This window comes from Neodiprion fabricii, chromosome 4 (assembly GCF_021155785.1).
Source record: "Neodiprion fabricii isolate iyNeoFabr1 chromosome 4, iyNeoFabr1.1, whole genome shotgun sequence".
In the NCBI taxonomy this organism is placed as follows: domain Eukaryota; kingdom Metazoa; phylum Arthropoda; class Insecta; order Hymenoptera; family Diprionidae; genus Neodiprion; species Neodiprion fabricii.
In genome coordinates, this window is record NC_060242.1 from 25,822,676 (window position 1) to 25,839,402 (window position 16,727).

The window sequence follows — 16,727 nt, forward strand, 5'->3', positions numbered from 1 at the left end:
CTCAAACTTTCAACGCGATTTGGAAGTTATGGAAGTATCATCAACATAGAATATGACAAAGCAAAACTCACGACGTGACTAAAGCCACTTCTAGTGGTCTTGAATTCCTATCAAAGCTTAATGCTACTTTATCGCCTAATATTTCCGGGTGAACTCCCTACAAATTTTCATGTTTCATACCGAAAGGACCGTAACTATTTTGGTTCCGGTTAGGGTCCGAAAAAACTTTTCAAAAACCGATTTGGCTACCACATGTATAAATAAAGACGGCTATTGGAACGTGATGCGCGCGAAGGTTTAACCGGGAACAATTTATCTAGAGCTTTGCCTCAATTCTTCGCTACCAGGAACTTGTCCAACTTCATAAATTACGTTTATTGAAATGCTGTAGATTTGGGAAGGGCTTAGTCGCGGATCCGGGTTGTCTCGGATGATTAGGTTTCAATTTTTATCGTTATTGTTTGCGTATTTATCGTTGATTAGCGTTATTATCAGTGACCCAGGTCAAAATCGCAGTGATGATTAACTCAAAAATCTTGTTCAGCCCGCGACGATCTTCTGAACCCAAATAGGATTGGGCTTTCCATAATGCTGAGCTTATCGATTATTAAGTTTGTGTGATTGCAGTCTAAATATTGGTGTTTCAAAATTGGCAAAATCGTTGAAGCGCAGCCCGCGATATGCCACTTGACCTTTGTTGAGTAAATCTGATTGGACCAAGCTGAACCATCATTTTATTTACGTGAAGGCAGTGAGCGTCTCAGCAACTCGTGATAGGTCGCAGAAATGTCAACTTAGATGACCGCATTTTTCGGTCAATAAAAGTATTGTAACGTTTTTATGTTACAAACAAATTAATGGGTTTTCCGATAATTCAACAAAATGCAGTGAATTACAGAAAATAAGTTGAGCAAAAAACTACTACCCCCCCCCCCCCTCCCCGCGCACACCTTGAAGAGAGTCGACCCGATTCGCATAATTTAAAACAATTTTACAGGTGACCTAGCAGACGGTGTTGAGGAAAGGCTTTAATGACAGAGTACGTGTTTTCGGTTTAAAGTCTCAAACAAGACTGTTTTCTCAAGAATGCTGGTTTACGTAGGAACCTTATTCATTTTAAGACAGAAGAACTCTTCTACTAGATCTCTAGAAGAGAGGGTAGAACGGGTGACGTCATCCTTTGTAACAATAACATAAGGTTCTTCTCAATTACTCTGGAGCTTAGAGCAACGCCCGTGTTGCCTTCTAGACTGATACAACCAAACAGAGTTTCCAGGCTCAAATATCAAATTTCTAGCTCTAATGTCATAGCGATCTTTAGTCTTCTCGGAGGCTATACGAATTCTTTCTCTAGCAAATTCATGAACCACATCTAATTTTCGTCGGAAAATCGAATTGTAAATCGAGTGGGACGAACCTTCGGAAACTGATTCGCATTGACGAAAGCGGAAAGATAACGAAGATGTGTCCTATTCAATCTTTCTACCATTCCATTAGATTGAGGATGAAGATCAGTAGTGCGAGTTTTCATAATTCGTAAAATTTGGAGGATCTCCTTCATCAGGTTTGACTCAAAATTTCGACGCTCATCTGTGTGGAATTCTAGCGGAGGGCCATAATGGCAGAAGAATTGGAACGACTTCTAGCCACTTCGTAATCTGCTATCACCAGGGCATAATGGTTTCCTGACCTAGAAAGAGGAAGAGGTCCTGGATATCCGTTGCGACTCTTTCAAACGGAGCTCCTACGTTATAGATTTTAAGAGAACTCTTCCCTTTTTCACGATATCCGTTTTGGCTAAACAAATCGCGCAGGTTCTAAACCGGACGGATGAAATACAAATGATATTCTGGCACCGATTCATCTTTACTAAATTCGAACATACTCGCCCCCGATGAAAAGAGTCGTCCCAACTCGGGAAAGTTGAAACAATTACAAAAGTGATCTAGAAGTCAGTGCTCGAAGGTAAGTTGGAGCTGTGGCTCTAAAAATTTTAAGACTCCTTTTTTTACCATTTGCCCACAGTCTCAAGGTAAACCACAGAAAACCTCGAGCAGATAGTTGAGCGTTAAATAATTTCAAAAATTTATGTGCCTTGTTTTATAAAGGTAAGTGTTGTTAAGTGTTATGTATCTTCATGAATTTGAAGTCATCAGCAACGGTCTAGATTGATGTCGGAAAGAAATTCAATCTTCTTCATGAAGGATCCCTCCGAAACAGGTTCGGATGAAAACATCGAAGCGGAAACCGACAATTCCAGGACCAAATAAGATAAAAACAGACTTCTCTTCATAGGAAATAAGGAAATCGTGGGGTGACTGATCCTAATCTTCTTTAGAAATAGTTCACCCTAGAGTTTTGGAAGGACAAATGTGAGTGGTGGTATAACAATTCAAATTCACTAAGTGAATTTGGGAGAATACTCGAATAAAATAAATTAAATATGTATTCAAAAGAAAAGAAACGATCTTATCTGAATCATTTCTGCGTCCTTCTTCAAAATAAGACCACCAGTCATCTTCAGGAATCGGGGAAAGATTGGATGGGAAAAGGCTGTGTCAAGTAACCTGAAAAAGTACTCACAAAAACTGACACTTGAGGTTAATAAAATGTGAAAATCAAGCAATCGCTCATCGACCTCGAAAAATAATCGTGGCTCTTTTCACATTAATAAACCAAAGCCTATCCGACACAAAACTCGATTCTGAAGAAGAAATTTCTAGAAGGAAACAAAACCTTCAGGAAAACAAAAGATCTCTTGAAAACAAACAACTTCTCATATTGAAAACATCAGATCGTTGTTGTTCTCCGGCCGGCACGGACGCCGGCCGGGGCATCATCCCTTTTTTTTAATTTCTCATCGCCCCAGACCTTGTCGATAGCGTGTCGGACAAGACCATTTCCCCGCTGCCCGGCACCCCATCGACGAAGCGCGAGCCCGAAGAAGGTACTTGACCAGGACTCAACTCTGTCCGACACGGCAACGGTCCTTGGAGACGCGCTGAAATCTGACTCCTTCTCAACGATAATAAATGTAAGCTCTTTGAAAAGTTTATTAATCAAAAGAAATGATTCAATTCTAATTTAAAAGATCCAAATGAAAAGAGCAAACCCATCTTAAAATCACTCTCTCTTATTTATAGAGCAACGCTTGAAGCAACATTGGATTCAACGTAGTAAAATCGAGCCGACCAAAACCCGATTTCGTCTAAGCGTTATCACGCCTTGAACCTACAAAATGGAGATCAACTACGCAAAATATCAATTGCTAGAAAATGAATTTTTAAAACATAACCTTTCACAATCTTTATGTTTTTTTTTTCAATAAAGAAAATCTATTTTATCATTTTTTTATGTCTTTTACTTAATTAAGTGTATCCCTTAATAAAGCAAGTACAAGTTAACTATATACTATCCGCTTGTTAAAGAAGTACAAAAATCTTTAAAAACTTGATCGGCCGTAGCTTCTGCATTGATAACTAAAACAGGGGCCGATAAAGAAGAAAAGGTTTGTTTTACTAGCCAATCTTCATGAACCTCATGAATAGTTCTGAGTAGCTCTAAAGAAATACTCGATTCTTCCTCACGAGAACGGGAACTAACTCGAGCAAAAGAAGTTTCTGGGGAAACTCGCAAATAAACAATCAAATCTACTCTGAGCTCAGACGAGCGAATGAGATCAAAATTTTTTGTCAATAAATGAGATTCGAAGTCGCGAAAATTACCTAACTTTCGACGAGCTTCATTTCCCTGACAGGCAATAAAATAGGTTGGGAATGCCTGTCACGCATAACCAAAATAATTCAAAGAAAGAGGTTAACTCCAATGATAATTTTATATAAAAACGTCTGAAACTAGTTCCTCAAACCAGCCTTAGAAGAAGAGCTAGTTTTAGGATTGAGGATTTTCTTCCCCAACCTCTTTATCTCTTCTTCGCCAATTATAGGAATCTGAATGCGAGTTTTGTATCATTTCTCTACTATTCTTTTTAAGTAAAAATCAATGATTAGCATTATGTCCTATTTTATGACAAAATAAACACGTTACTACATTTTGATCTGTCATAACTGCGCCTCTAATTTCGTGTTTGTTACTCTGATTCTGAAGAGAACCACGATTTACACGATTATAATACTTGTTATTATTTTTATTTCTGTGATTTTGAGGCTTTGACTCCTCCGAGTGTTCAAAACTTCGACTTTTTGAGGTGTTTTCGGACACCTCAATCCGACGAAACCGGTTCAACCCAAAATATTGTTTCCTCATTGCCTCCACCTCGAGGGCTTTGGCCATTGCCTCCCGCAGAGAAGTGAGGTCCGACGTTCCAACGGCCATTTTAATCTCTGGATCATTGATCGCATTTAAGAAAGCTTGTGTTGCTAATAAATTACGAGACGGCTCGTGATCTGGCAAAGCTACACGTGAAAGTCGTTCTATATCCTGACTAAGAGACGCGAGGTCTTCGTCTCGTCCTTGTCTCCTAGTCTGTAATTGAGCCGTGTACAGTTTCGTCAAGTGGTCATTTCCGTATCTTAATTTAAGCGCAGAGCTAAGTTTTTCATAGTCGGAAATTTCTTCCTCAGACAATGCCGTTAAAACATTCAAAGCCGGCGTTCGAAGACAAGAGGCAAGGCTGTGGGCCCTCATGGCGGAGTCCCACTGGTTATGTTTTGCAATTGTATTAAACTGACGTTCATACTCTGCCCATGGAATCTTTCCATCAAAAATTGGCGGTTTCAAAGGACAAAAGGGTTTCTCATAAATCGGAGAAGTAACCCCAGGAAGTCTCGAATTATTCAATTGACTCAAATGAGAGTATTGAGGCTGAACCTGAGACAGAGGCTCGGAAAAATCAACCTCATTATTTACTCTGTTTCTACAAACTGGGGATTCAACTACTCCCCTAATAAATGGCACAGACCTTGAGTCTCGAACATCCTGAATTTGTCCTGGATGTCGGATCTCTTGAATAACGGGAATAGGAACAGGCAAGGGAACAGGAGAGGGAACAGGAGTAGCGACTCTAGAACCTTGTGGTGTAACAGCCGGTCCTCCAGCGCCACTCATTTGATGAACGGATTGAAGGGCCGCCACAGTCGTCCGAAGAAGGTCTTGAAGATTAGTTTCTGAACGCTCTCGAGCCTCTTGTTGCTCTTGAAGCAGCTGGATTAGTTGTTGCTGTTGTTGAGCAGCAGTTTCTTATTGTTGTGTCAAGATCTTCAGTAGATCAAGTTGAGAGACCGTCGAAGGAGTTAAAAGAGGGTCCACTGAAGGTGATAAAATTTCTTCTGGAATCCTCGGGTTTTTCATGAGAGAAGATTCTTCTCCACTTTCCCTTCGACGTGAGCGCGTCACACGACTACTGCTCATTGTTTATTACACGCACTGAATCGACTTAATTAAAAAGAAACTCAAGATCCCGCTTCTGACACCAAATGTAACGTTCTTGGCGTTACGTTAATAAAATATGGATCCGCGAGTTTACTTATTAAGTCAAAGAAATCAAGAGCGTGAATAAAATATTGTGAAAATGCTTTTAATGCCTAATATGTGTTTCTCGTTTAAAGTCTGAAACAAGACTGTTTTTACAATAATGTCGGTTGGCGTAGCAACCTTATTCTTTTCAAAGACATAAGAGGTTTATAAACGTCTTTTATCTATGCTGACTACTAGATCATTAAAGAGGGGGCAAAACGGGTGATTTCACCCTTTGTAACAATATTCAATATCTGCTATTAATTTACAGAATTCCAATTTAAAATCGCGAATATCTCGAGAACGGTGATAGATACGGCAAAACCAACGAAATATGGTAGGTTTCCGAAAGGCGAAATTAAATCGGGCAGCTAATTAGTCCTTTATAAGGACTTCCCTGGATTTTTTTTTTTTTATTTCAACTATGGGCTCCGCCTCTGAGCGCTTCGCACGCCAACCCCACCTCGGTGCTACGCGCCTCACTATTTCCTAATACATTGTCTATTAGACAGGTGAATTCATTTATGCTGATTTGATGACAGGTCTGTGTTTCCGATCAATCCGACATTGCTATTCGCTCCCTATGCAGGCCTGCTCAGATTATTTTAGTTTTTTTTTCAAATAAATTTTTGTCTTGTACATTTATCACTTTAAATTTAGTTTGAAGTTAACCAGGGAGCGAAAAATCGTTCACTTTGGGATGTTTTTGCTTTGGAATGATAAATTTTTTATCATTTTATTTACATTTCCTTGTATAATTTTCATTTACCACACGTAGACGGACCACTCTACGTCGTCCGTCTCAAGCAGCAGCTCCTCCTCTGCTGCTTCTGCTGCTGCGCACAGAAGCAGATCTAACCCGTCATCTTGTTTTATGGTGAAAAAGGTGTTAAATTATTTGCTTAGGGATTCATACGAATTTTGACGAATGATTGTATATAAGTAATTATTTTTACATTTTTTATGCCTAGATGTAGAATTTACTGGTAATGATTCTCAAAAAGAATACAGACCGAATACAAAACAAAGTTGAATACAGACAGTTCCTTGTCCATCGATGTCGACGTATCACTGTCACTTAATATTTCTTCACAAACATGAATTTCATTCTGTATTTACTTTTCTTTTTTTCATCAATCTAATTGTAAGCTTTTGTTCGTTGGTTGAAAATTGGTGTTTTCCTTCTCTCCATTGATATCGATCTCTCCTTGACTTGATATTTCTTCACTCTCCTCGAATTCTGTTTCATTACTTATGCTGACATGTTTGCCAGTATGATATTTTTTGTTCGCTTCCCTATACTTTCGCTGCTGCTCTCGTCGTCTAATTTTTCTCTCTTCTATGTCCATAATATTGGTTGGTCGTCCTCTTGATTTATTTTCCAAATCAATAATCACAATCGATTCTTCTAATTCTTCGACACCCTTCGCTGAATTATTTTGGCTACCACTCACCATTGCTGAATTATTTTTGCTACCGCTCTGCCTGTTATTCTCCAAAATCACATGGGAAAAGATAAACAATTACAAAAAAAGTGATCTAGCAGTCAGTGCTCGAAGGTGAGTTGGAGCTGTGGCTCTAAAAATTAAAAGACTCCCTTTTTACTATCTGGCATTTGCCCACAGTCTCAAGGTAAACCACAGAAAACCTTGAGCAGATAGTTGAGCGTTAAATTGAATTTCAAAATTTGTGTGCCTTGTTTTATAAAGGTATGTGTTAAGGGTGAGTTAGTGAGTTCTTCATGAGATTCCTTGGCCGAAGACACGAGACAGACCGAAGGGCAGGAGACAGAACGGATCCCAGAGGAAGAGATTTTCTTTCAAAGTTCTTGCGGGGACCAAGATAAGGACAGGTGAACCGACCCGGGGTTTCCTCCGGACACAGCACACCCTAGAGTTGGGAGGACAAAAGTGAGAGGAAGCGGATGATTCCCAATTCGCAAAGCAAATTTGGCGATTGATTGGATTTATAACTCATTCAATAAAAGAAAAGGAACGATCTTATCTGAATATCCGGAGAACCCAGGCTAAGACCGGACAAACAGTACAGCTGGAGGTAACATCGGGAACAGCCAAAGACGGCAGATTCGTCGGGGAAAATCTATAAAAACTCAAAGAAACTGATATATTGGTTAGAAACAAAAAAGAGAGGATCGACCAAACGCTCACTACTTCATCCAAGCGCAGGCCAAAGAAATCGATGTATCAAAATTTCCCGTATCGAACAACATCGAACTAACCGGTGGTACGAGTTTTTCTAATCCCTAAAATTTGAAGGAACTCCTTCATCAAATTCGACTCAAAATTTCGACCCTGATCTGTGTGTAATTCAAGAGGAGCTCCGTAACGACAGACGAATTCTCGAACGAAAGCTCGAGCGACGGTGCTAGCTTCTTGATTCGGAATTGGGACTACTAACCACTTTGTAAAATAATCTGCTATCACCAGGGCATACCGATTTCCTGACCTAGAAAGAGGAAGAGGGCCTAGGATATCCATTGCGACTCTTTCAAATGGAGCTCCTACGTTATACATTTGAAGAGAGCTCTTCCCTTTTTCACGAGGTCCCTTCGTGGCTAAACAAACCGTGCAAGTTCTGCACCAATTTTCAACGTCATTTCGGCAGTGAGCCCAAAAATAACTTTCTCTGATCCTACCTAAAGTCTTATTAGAAGCGAAATGGCCACCGACAGGTGAATCATGAAAGCTTGACAAAATCTCGGCTATCTTTTCTCTAGGAACCAGAAGCTGCCAACGTACCGACCTAGAGTCAGGTGATTCCCATTTCCTATAAAGCAACTGATCGAGGAGAAACAAGGAGTCCCACTGCGCCCAGTAAATTTTCAAAGACTGACTCATAGGAGATACTTCTTCCCACTGAGGCCTGACTCCTGTGGATTTCCAATTCCGAACTAGGAGGAGATCTGAATCTTTCTCCTGGGCGATGATCCAGTCTTTTTTATTCTCAACGAGAGAAATTTGACGAACGTTAAGCGAGGAATCTTGCTGTTTACTTAAACGAGAGCACTGTTTGCAATCGTCCCCGCACGGACGACGAGAAAGTACATCAGCATTACCATGCAGAACTCCGGGACGGTGTTTAATTTCGAAGTCATATTGACCTAACCTCTCCAACCATCGAGCTACTTGGCCTTCAGGTGATTTGAACGAAAGAAGCCAAGTTAAGGAAGCATTGTCTGTTCGAATCAAAAATTTCCTTCCATAAAGATAATGATGGAAATGGCAAATAGATTTTACTATCGCCAATAATTCCCTACGGGTAACACAATAATTGCCTTCCGGTTTAGACAAGACCCGACTGAAATAACTAATAACGCGCTCTTGGTTTCCCTGGATGAGCTCTGCCAAGAGAGCTAGTTGGGGCTGGGGCTGAACCTGAGCTTCCAAACAAGGAGAAACGGGAGGAAACGCCGGTTCAAGGGACGAAACGCGCCCGGCAGCTCGTCGCTCCGCGCGTGATGTCCTCGACGTAGGAGATCGTTGCATTATTTTGTATATACTTCCTATCACTTTAAATCCACACAAAACTCTGTCGAGATTCAGAAGAATCCCGCTTCTGACACCAATGTTACGAAGCGGAAAATTGGGAGAGGAAACGGATTTATTTAGTGATGAAGCTCTCATTTTAAAGTCTCGAGATAGACTGTTTTTACAATAATGTAGGTTGACGCAGCAACCTTATTCTTTTGGAAGACATAAGAGGTTTATAAACGTCTTGTATCTGTGATGACTACTAGATCATTTAAAAGGGGACAAAACGGGTGATTTCACCCTTTGTAACAATATTATTCTATGGCTTATTTGGTTCTTCGCACTTACAATTTTATTTTCCTCTTTCTTTTGTGATACTTCCGACCATCCACCATCTTCATCGCGTTGTCTGCTGGTTGAAACTCCTCCTTTCTCCATTGTCATCGTAAATCCTGGCTATCCTTTTGACTGTTTGGTGATATATTTAGATTTACTATTATTTGATTGTTACTTTCCATACTTATTACTCACTATCTGAATTTTATTTAGGTTCTGCAAGACATCAAAGTGTCCACTGTCTCCGTCGCCGGTGAAGAGTAGCGAGAATTGTGTTTCATTTTGTGATCCGATCCGGTGTGGATGAATTTGTTCTTCGCGATACACGATTAAACATATCTTAGCAATGTCCGCAGCTGCAGCTAATTCTGCTTCTCCCCCGTATATTCCATTTTTATTCATGTGTGATTTGTAATCACCAGGTGACCTAATCACAGCACCGTTTGACTCATTACCTGTAATAAAACCCGCAAATGTAGACCAATTATCCACTATATTTGAAACGATACTCAGTCTCACCTCTGCGTGTCGATCTTGAGTGCCGTATACACAATACGCCAACGCGCGAAAAAGACAATTCCCGTCGGGAATCATCTTGATAATTTTCATTTGCATGTTCATTTTTTGCGCGTCAGAAACAGATACCTATAAAGATATTTGTCAAAGACTGTCATAACAGCCGATGACAGCTGTCAAAGGGTTTGCTAGATGCTTTTTGTTTTGTTTTCGGGATCTCACCCCACCGCCAACTTCATGCGTATACTATTGTTATTATAGTGTTCTTTTTACACCGATATGAGTAATACTGTAAAGCACTTAACCGTCTAGTGCTTTTTTTATTTTGTTTTATCGACGGACTCCATCCTAAATCTCCAGAAGGAAAAATAATAGGGAAGGTCATTGGATCCAAATGACATGATAATTTGCTTAATACTTCTACACCCGTATCATTTTCTGAAATATTTTTCGGATATATACATAAATCAAAATTACGTCGAATTTGACCGTCCTTCGATGCTATATGAAAGGTTCATAAAAAGACCAATTATTATACACGTTCGAGACAATTCTTAATCTAACATCCCTATGTTTCTAGTCGTGGAACAAAAAATAAGCAAAAGGTCTAAATAGACAATTTCCATCGCCTTCAATTCGTACTTTAATATTATGTTCAGTCACGACACGAAAAATCAAGAAAAGTTGAATTATTTGTTAGTGAAATGTTTTCCCTCGGAAACTCAACAGTTATGTAGAGAATTACCTCAATATTGATTGCAAATAGCTCTTGCACAGTTAATTGTCACAGGTTAGCGTATAGGTCTGTATTGCCTGTTGGTTCTGGTCACAAATGTTAAAATCATTCAAATTTGAACCGAACGTCTCAATTTCACTGTAACAACAACTAACAAATGGTACTCGAAACGATGAACATCGATATATTGATTAAAAAAAAAAACTAATCGTGGCATCTAAACTGTCAATTTCGGCGTAGAAATTTCTGCGTGAAAAATTTCAAGTAATCAACTTACGATTATCAGTATGTCGTCCCGTAAAAATTCTCTGTCGTGTACCGAAGGTTCAAGCTCTTCGAGTAATGGTGATTTAAACTCGGAACCAGCGGCAAAAATGTCTAAGATTGCCCATGAACCATCGACTACGCTTCCGAGGCCTAACATCGCCCATGAATCTTTGACTATGCTTCCGTTCACAAAAACTGATTTTTTTTAACAATGAAGTTCACGTTGGAGATCACTTTGTGTGAGTCACGGATATATTGCTTGTGTCTTTCGTATGCAATCTTGTACCTAATTTTCTTACTACAGAATTATTAATTAATTATTTCAGGTCAGTGATCGGTTACGTCGATGATATATGTATTTATCCCAAAGTCCATTAATGCAAAAGAATCAAACAGAAGTTTTGAGTTGTTCAAATTTATTATCAACTAGGGGCTCCGCCCCTGCGCGTTTCGTGCGCCAACCCCACCTCGGCGACCACTATTTCCTTATACATTGTCTATTAGACAGGTGAATTCAATTATGCTGATTTGATGACAGGTCTGCAACTGTTGATCGATTGTTTCCGATCAACCCGACATTGCTATTGGCTCCCTATGCAGGCCTGCTCAGATTGTTTTAGTAAACGAATCCACTCACATGTACAAAACCCCCGATGCCATGCAACCCCAATTGTATTTGGCGACTTGATTTACTATCATTTGCTTGTTACTTTTGATACTTAATTACTCACTACCTGAATTTTATTTAGGTTCTGCAAGACATCAAAGTGTCCACTGTCTCCGTCGCCGGTGAAGAGTAGCGAGAATTGTCTTTCATCTTGGGATCCGATTTGGTGTGGATGAATTTGTTCTCCGCGATACACGATCAAACATATTGTAACAACGGGGAAGTGTACGAATGGACTGAGAGAATCAATGGGTTCTTTGTGCGAATTAAGCGTACGCCGAGCCAAAAGAGTCTCACGAAACGAGGATTATTTGAGAAATAAAGTCGATATATTTTGACCCGAAGTTCTCTTTTTAAAGTCTAGAGACTGACTGTTTTTACAAAAATATTTGTTGACGCAGCAACCCTATTCATTTTATGACATATGAAGGCTTACAGTTTGAGATGACTACTAGATCATGATAACACGGGTGATTGATGATTTCACCCTTTATAACAATAGCAATAATTCGGGGTCAGGGGGACCCTCTTCCTGTACCTTCGGTGGTCTCGATCACACAGATCGATCCACTAAGGATTATGAACCAGCAACAAGAAGCCGCCGAACGACATCAACGGCAGCTTCTGGATGCAGCTAACCAACAACAACAACAACTTCTCCAGCTGTTTATGAACCAACAGGAGCAGCGTAAACAAGAACTCGCCGATCAACGAGAACAGCGGGGATTGGATCGTGAGGCTCAGGAACGTTCGGAGACCAGTCTACACGACCTGTTCCGGACAACTGTAGCGGCTCTTCAGACGGTGAACAGGTGAACGGCTCTGGAGAACCGGCCGTCACCCCTCAAGGTTCCGGAGCTGCTACTCCTCTGCCTTCTCCTATTCCTTCTCCTGCTGTTCAGGAGGTATAATACCCAGGACGATCCCAAGAGGCTCTTAATTCAAGGTTTGTGCCTTTTATTAGGGAAATAAACGAATCCCCAATCCGTAGAGGAAGAGTAGATAACGAGGTTGGCTTTTCCGAGCTTCTGTCTTATGTTCAGCCTCGATATTCTCATCTTAGTCAATTGAATAATTCAAGATTACCAGGGGTTACTTCTCAAATTTACGAGAAACCCATTTGCTCTTTGAAACCGCCTATGTTCGATGGAAAAATTCCGAGTATGAGAGACAGTTTAATACAATAGCAAAGCATAATCAGTGGGACTCCGCTATGAAGGCCCACAGCCTTGCCTCTTGTTTGCGAACTCCCGCGTTAAACGTTTTAACAGCATTATCAGAGGAAGAAATTTCAGACTATGACAAACTTAGCTCTGCGCTAAAATTGAGATATGGCAATGACTATTTAACAAAACTCTATACAGCACAATTACAAATGAGGAGACAAGGACGTGGCGAGGACCTCGCGTCTCTTAGTCAAGACATAGAACGACTATCTCGAGTAGCGTTACCAGACCATGAACCGTCTAGAAATTTATTAGCAACACAGGCTTTTCTTAATGCAATTACTGACCCGGAAATTAAAATGGCCGTTAGGACGTCGGGTCTCACTTCCCTGCGAGAGGCAACGGCGAAAGCCCTCGAGGTGGAGGCCATGTGTAAACAATATTTTGGGTCAAACAAACTTCGCCAAATCGAGGTGTCAAAAGTCTCCTCAGAAAGACGGGATTTTGAGCGCTCGGAAAAGACCAAGTCTCAGAGTTATAGAAATAAAAAAAGTAATAATAATTTTAAACAAGGAAATCGTGGTTCTCTTCAAAATCAGAATAACAGAGGCGAAATTAAAAATGTAGTTGCGTCTGATCAAACTGTATTGTTTTGCTTATTTTGTAAAAAATTGGACATGATGTCAACCATTGTTTTTTGCTTATGAAAATTACTGGAGAAGCGATGCAAAATTCGAATCCGAACTCCTATAATTGGCGGAAAAAAGATTTAGAAATAAGGGAAGGAAATCCTCATCGGCGTTTTGTTAATCCCGCCGCATTTAATGAAGTATGTTCTTTTGAATTCATTTTGGGTGGTTCAAGAGTTGGATAAAGACTGTCTTTGATAGAAGATTTTCTTATAATGATTTGTTATTTCTGAGTTGCTAATCAACTTGAAATTTGTTTTCTTCGGTTGTTTCTTTCTAGAAACTTCTTCTCTGGAATCGAGTTTTGTGTCGGATAGGTTTGGTTTCTTTTGAAATGTAAATAGAGCCACGATTATTTTTCGAGGTCGATGAGCGATTGCTTGATTTTCACATTTTATTAACCTTAAGTGTCAGTTTTTGTGAGCACTTTTTCAGGTTACTTGACACAGCCTTTTCCCATCCAATCTTTCCCCGATTCCTGAAGATGACTGGTGGTCTTATTTTGAAGAAGGACGCAGAAATGATTCAGATAAGATCGTTTCTTTTCTTTTGAATACATATTTAATTTATTTTATTCAAGTATTCTCCCAAATTCACTAAGTGAATTTGAATTGTTATACCACCACTCACATTTGTCCTCCAAACTTTAGGGTGTGCTCTCTCTGAAGAAGCTTTGGATTCAGTCACCCATTCCTTTTCCCTGTCTCCTGTGCCGGTTCTCAGAGGGAATCAGTTTTTATGTTGCCCAGGACCCAGAGTTCTTCCATGTATGGTTTCCTGCCTCGTCGTACTCATCAGTGTTTGTTTCACCGCACTATTTTCCCTGAAGAGGAATGGATTTTCTTTTCGACGGTGATCCGGAAGATTTTGTTGTCTTCAAATTCATGAAGCCACATGACACTAGATAACACTTACCTTTGTAAAAACAAGGCACATAAATTTTTGAGATTATTTAACGCTCAACTATCTGCTCAAGGTTTTCTGTGGTTTACCTTGAGACTGTGGGCAAATGCCAGATAGTAAAAAAGGGAGTTCTTAAATTTTTAGAGCCACAGCTCCAACTCACCTTTGAGCACTGACTACTAGAATACTTTTATAATTGTTTTATCTTTCCCGAGTCGGGACGACTCTTTTCCTCGGGGGGAGTAGTGTTACAAAGGGTGAAATCACCCGTTTTACCCCTTTTTAATGATCTAGTAGTCATCATAGATAAAAGACGTTATAAACCTCTGAAGTCTTTCAAAAGAATAAGGTTGCTGCGTCAACCAACATTATTGTAAAAACAGTCTTGTTTCAGACTTTAAACGAGAAACACATATTACGCAATTAAAGCTTTTTCACAACATTTAATCACGCTTTTGATTTTGACTTGATAATTAAAATCGCGGATCCATATTTTATTTTCGTAAAGTCTAAGAACGTTACAATATGTTATAATGTTGGTGAATCGATCTAGTCGGGATGTTTGAAAAATGTCCAAAATCTAGCCGACATTCGGTTTTTTGGTTGTGGTCGATTATATCGCTTCGCGTTGGTCGTACAAAAAAAATTTCCACAAGGCTGAAGCTAGCCGCCAGAATTAGCAGCCAAACCTTGTAATGTTCATTCCAATAAGGTGGTGAAAACCGAAAATGGAAAATTTTGGAAAGTACTTTGCACCCCCAATATTATTATAGAGTTATGAGGATAAATGTGGATTGCACATTTATACTTCCAAAACATTTAAGACGTTTAGCTACTAACTTTAGCTGCTAGGGTCAGCTTCATAAAAGTTCTCAACAAAGCATGTTCGGCGGAAAATTTTACACAAGATTATGTACGTCAAAATATTAATTTATTTTAAACGTAAAAATCTAATTTTATACATTCCTCTCTGTTCTTTTTTCGTTTCGCTATAACTTTTCAAATAAATGTTGTATATTTTTGCAAATTTGTGAAAAATTATGTATTTGTCTTCTAAAAAAGTTGCTGGAAACCGGAGTCCGATATTGCAAGTGATTACGTCATAACGATGTGAAACCGTCAAAACTACGATTGGCTCTCAAAGTATCGCATGGAAAGATAAATCGACTCTGTTAGTGTCATTTAAAAGCTTTTTTCTTCCACTCTTATAATATTATACTCTGACCCTTTTTGTTTGCCAAAACGGCAAAAAATTTGGGCGAGTTCTATTTCCAGCACCATTCAGAGAGTTACGTAAATGTAAACTGCAATGGATTCAACGTGAAGAAAATACGTATTTAACATATTTTCAAAAAAGTTGATTGTTCAAGAGACGTTTAACAAGTTACATTGACGGGTATACCTCGAATACTGATAAGTATTTTCAGTAAAAATTAGGACAGATCAAGAGTATAGTATAAAGATTATTATAATTTTTTTATTGACACATTTTACCAAGAAGATTATGACAAAATTATAGAAATTTTATTAGCGCATTCATAGCTACTGAATTTGGGCTTGCGCGAAAAACGAATTGAAATAATTTATTGTAAACATGAACCAGGAACCACGGAGCGCTTATCCTGGAAGTCGAGAAATTTTATTAGCGGACTGACAGCCACCGAATTTGGGGTTGCGCGAAAAACGAATTGAAATAATTTATTGTAAACATGACAAGTTCACAAAATTTTAGATAAAATATAATTTCAATTGCCATCAAATATTATAAAAATGTATTACTCACCGTGCACAAATAGTAACGTACCTTTTTGTTGTTGGTTTATGTGAAAATTCACCAGGTATTGGACCTTGAGCGCAGGAACCATGTAGCGCTTGTCCTGGAAGTCGAGTTGCACCAGAAAGCCGACCCGGATCGCAGGATCCAGGAAGTAGAGAACCTGGTACTCGAAATCTGCGGAGCGCGATTCTCATGCGTCCGCTCTACTGCGCGGTTGTTTCCGGACTGAGGAATTCGACTAGCTGATTTTCGTGTACATAGATCGATGACGTCAAGAGAAAAAAAATTTTGGGTGTCACTTTCTGAAAGTACCAACATCCGAACATCTAAGATATCGTTTCGAACTTTAATACTATGTATGTATGATGTATAATGATATAATGTATGATATATGATGTATGATGATTTTAGCTTTTACATTTCACACAAGAAATACGGACTTTATCTTTCCTGCCGATTTTAGCCTCAAGCGGCTAAACCCTTCGATGGTCAGCCTTTGACTAAAGATATATTCTTCAGTTAATGGGTCAGCTAATAATAACGCTTCCGTTCTGCGACAGTTGGATGATAAAAATTTTTGCTCGTACCCTTCAAACATGTGTTAAAATAAGCTCGAAGTTTTAAGAAGCTGCGTTCTCATTCTCCCGATAAAAAAAAAAACGCCGACAATCACCTTTTCAGGTCTTCAAATCAGGACACTGCGT

At 39.4% G+C, this 16,727-nt stretch overlaps 1 protein-coding gene across 1 annotated transcript in view; it reads right to left on the minus strand.

Moving 5' to 3' along the window:
• The window catches only part of LOC124181471 (heparan-sulfate 6-O-sulfotransferase 1), a 520,983-nt gene that overhangs the window by 16,675 nt on the left and 487,581 nt on the right, over positions 1-16,727 (minus strand). Inside the window, exon 7 of the transcript XR_006870474.1 lies at positions 16,051-16,248. The gene's annotated coding sequence lies outside the window, so the exon portion shown is untranslated. The remainder of the gene's footprint in view (positions 1-16,050; positions 16,249-16,727) is intronic.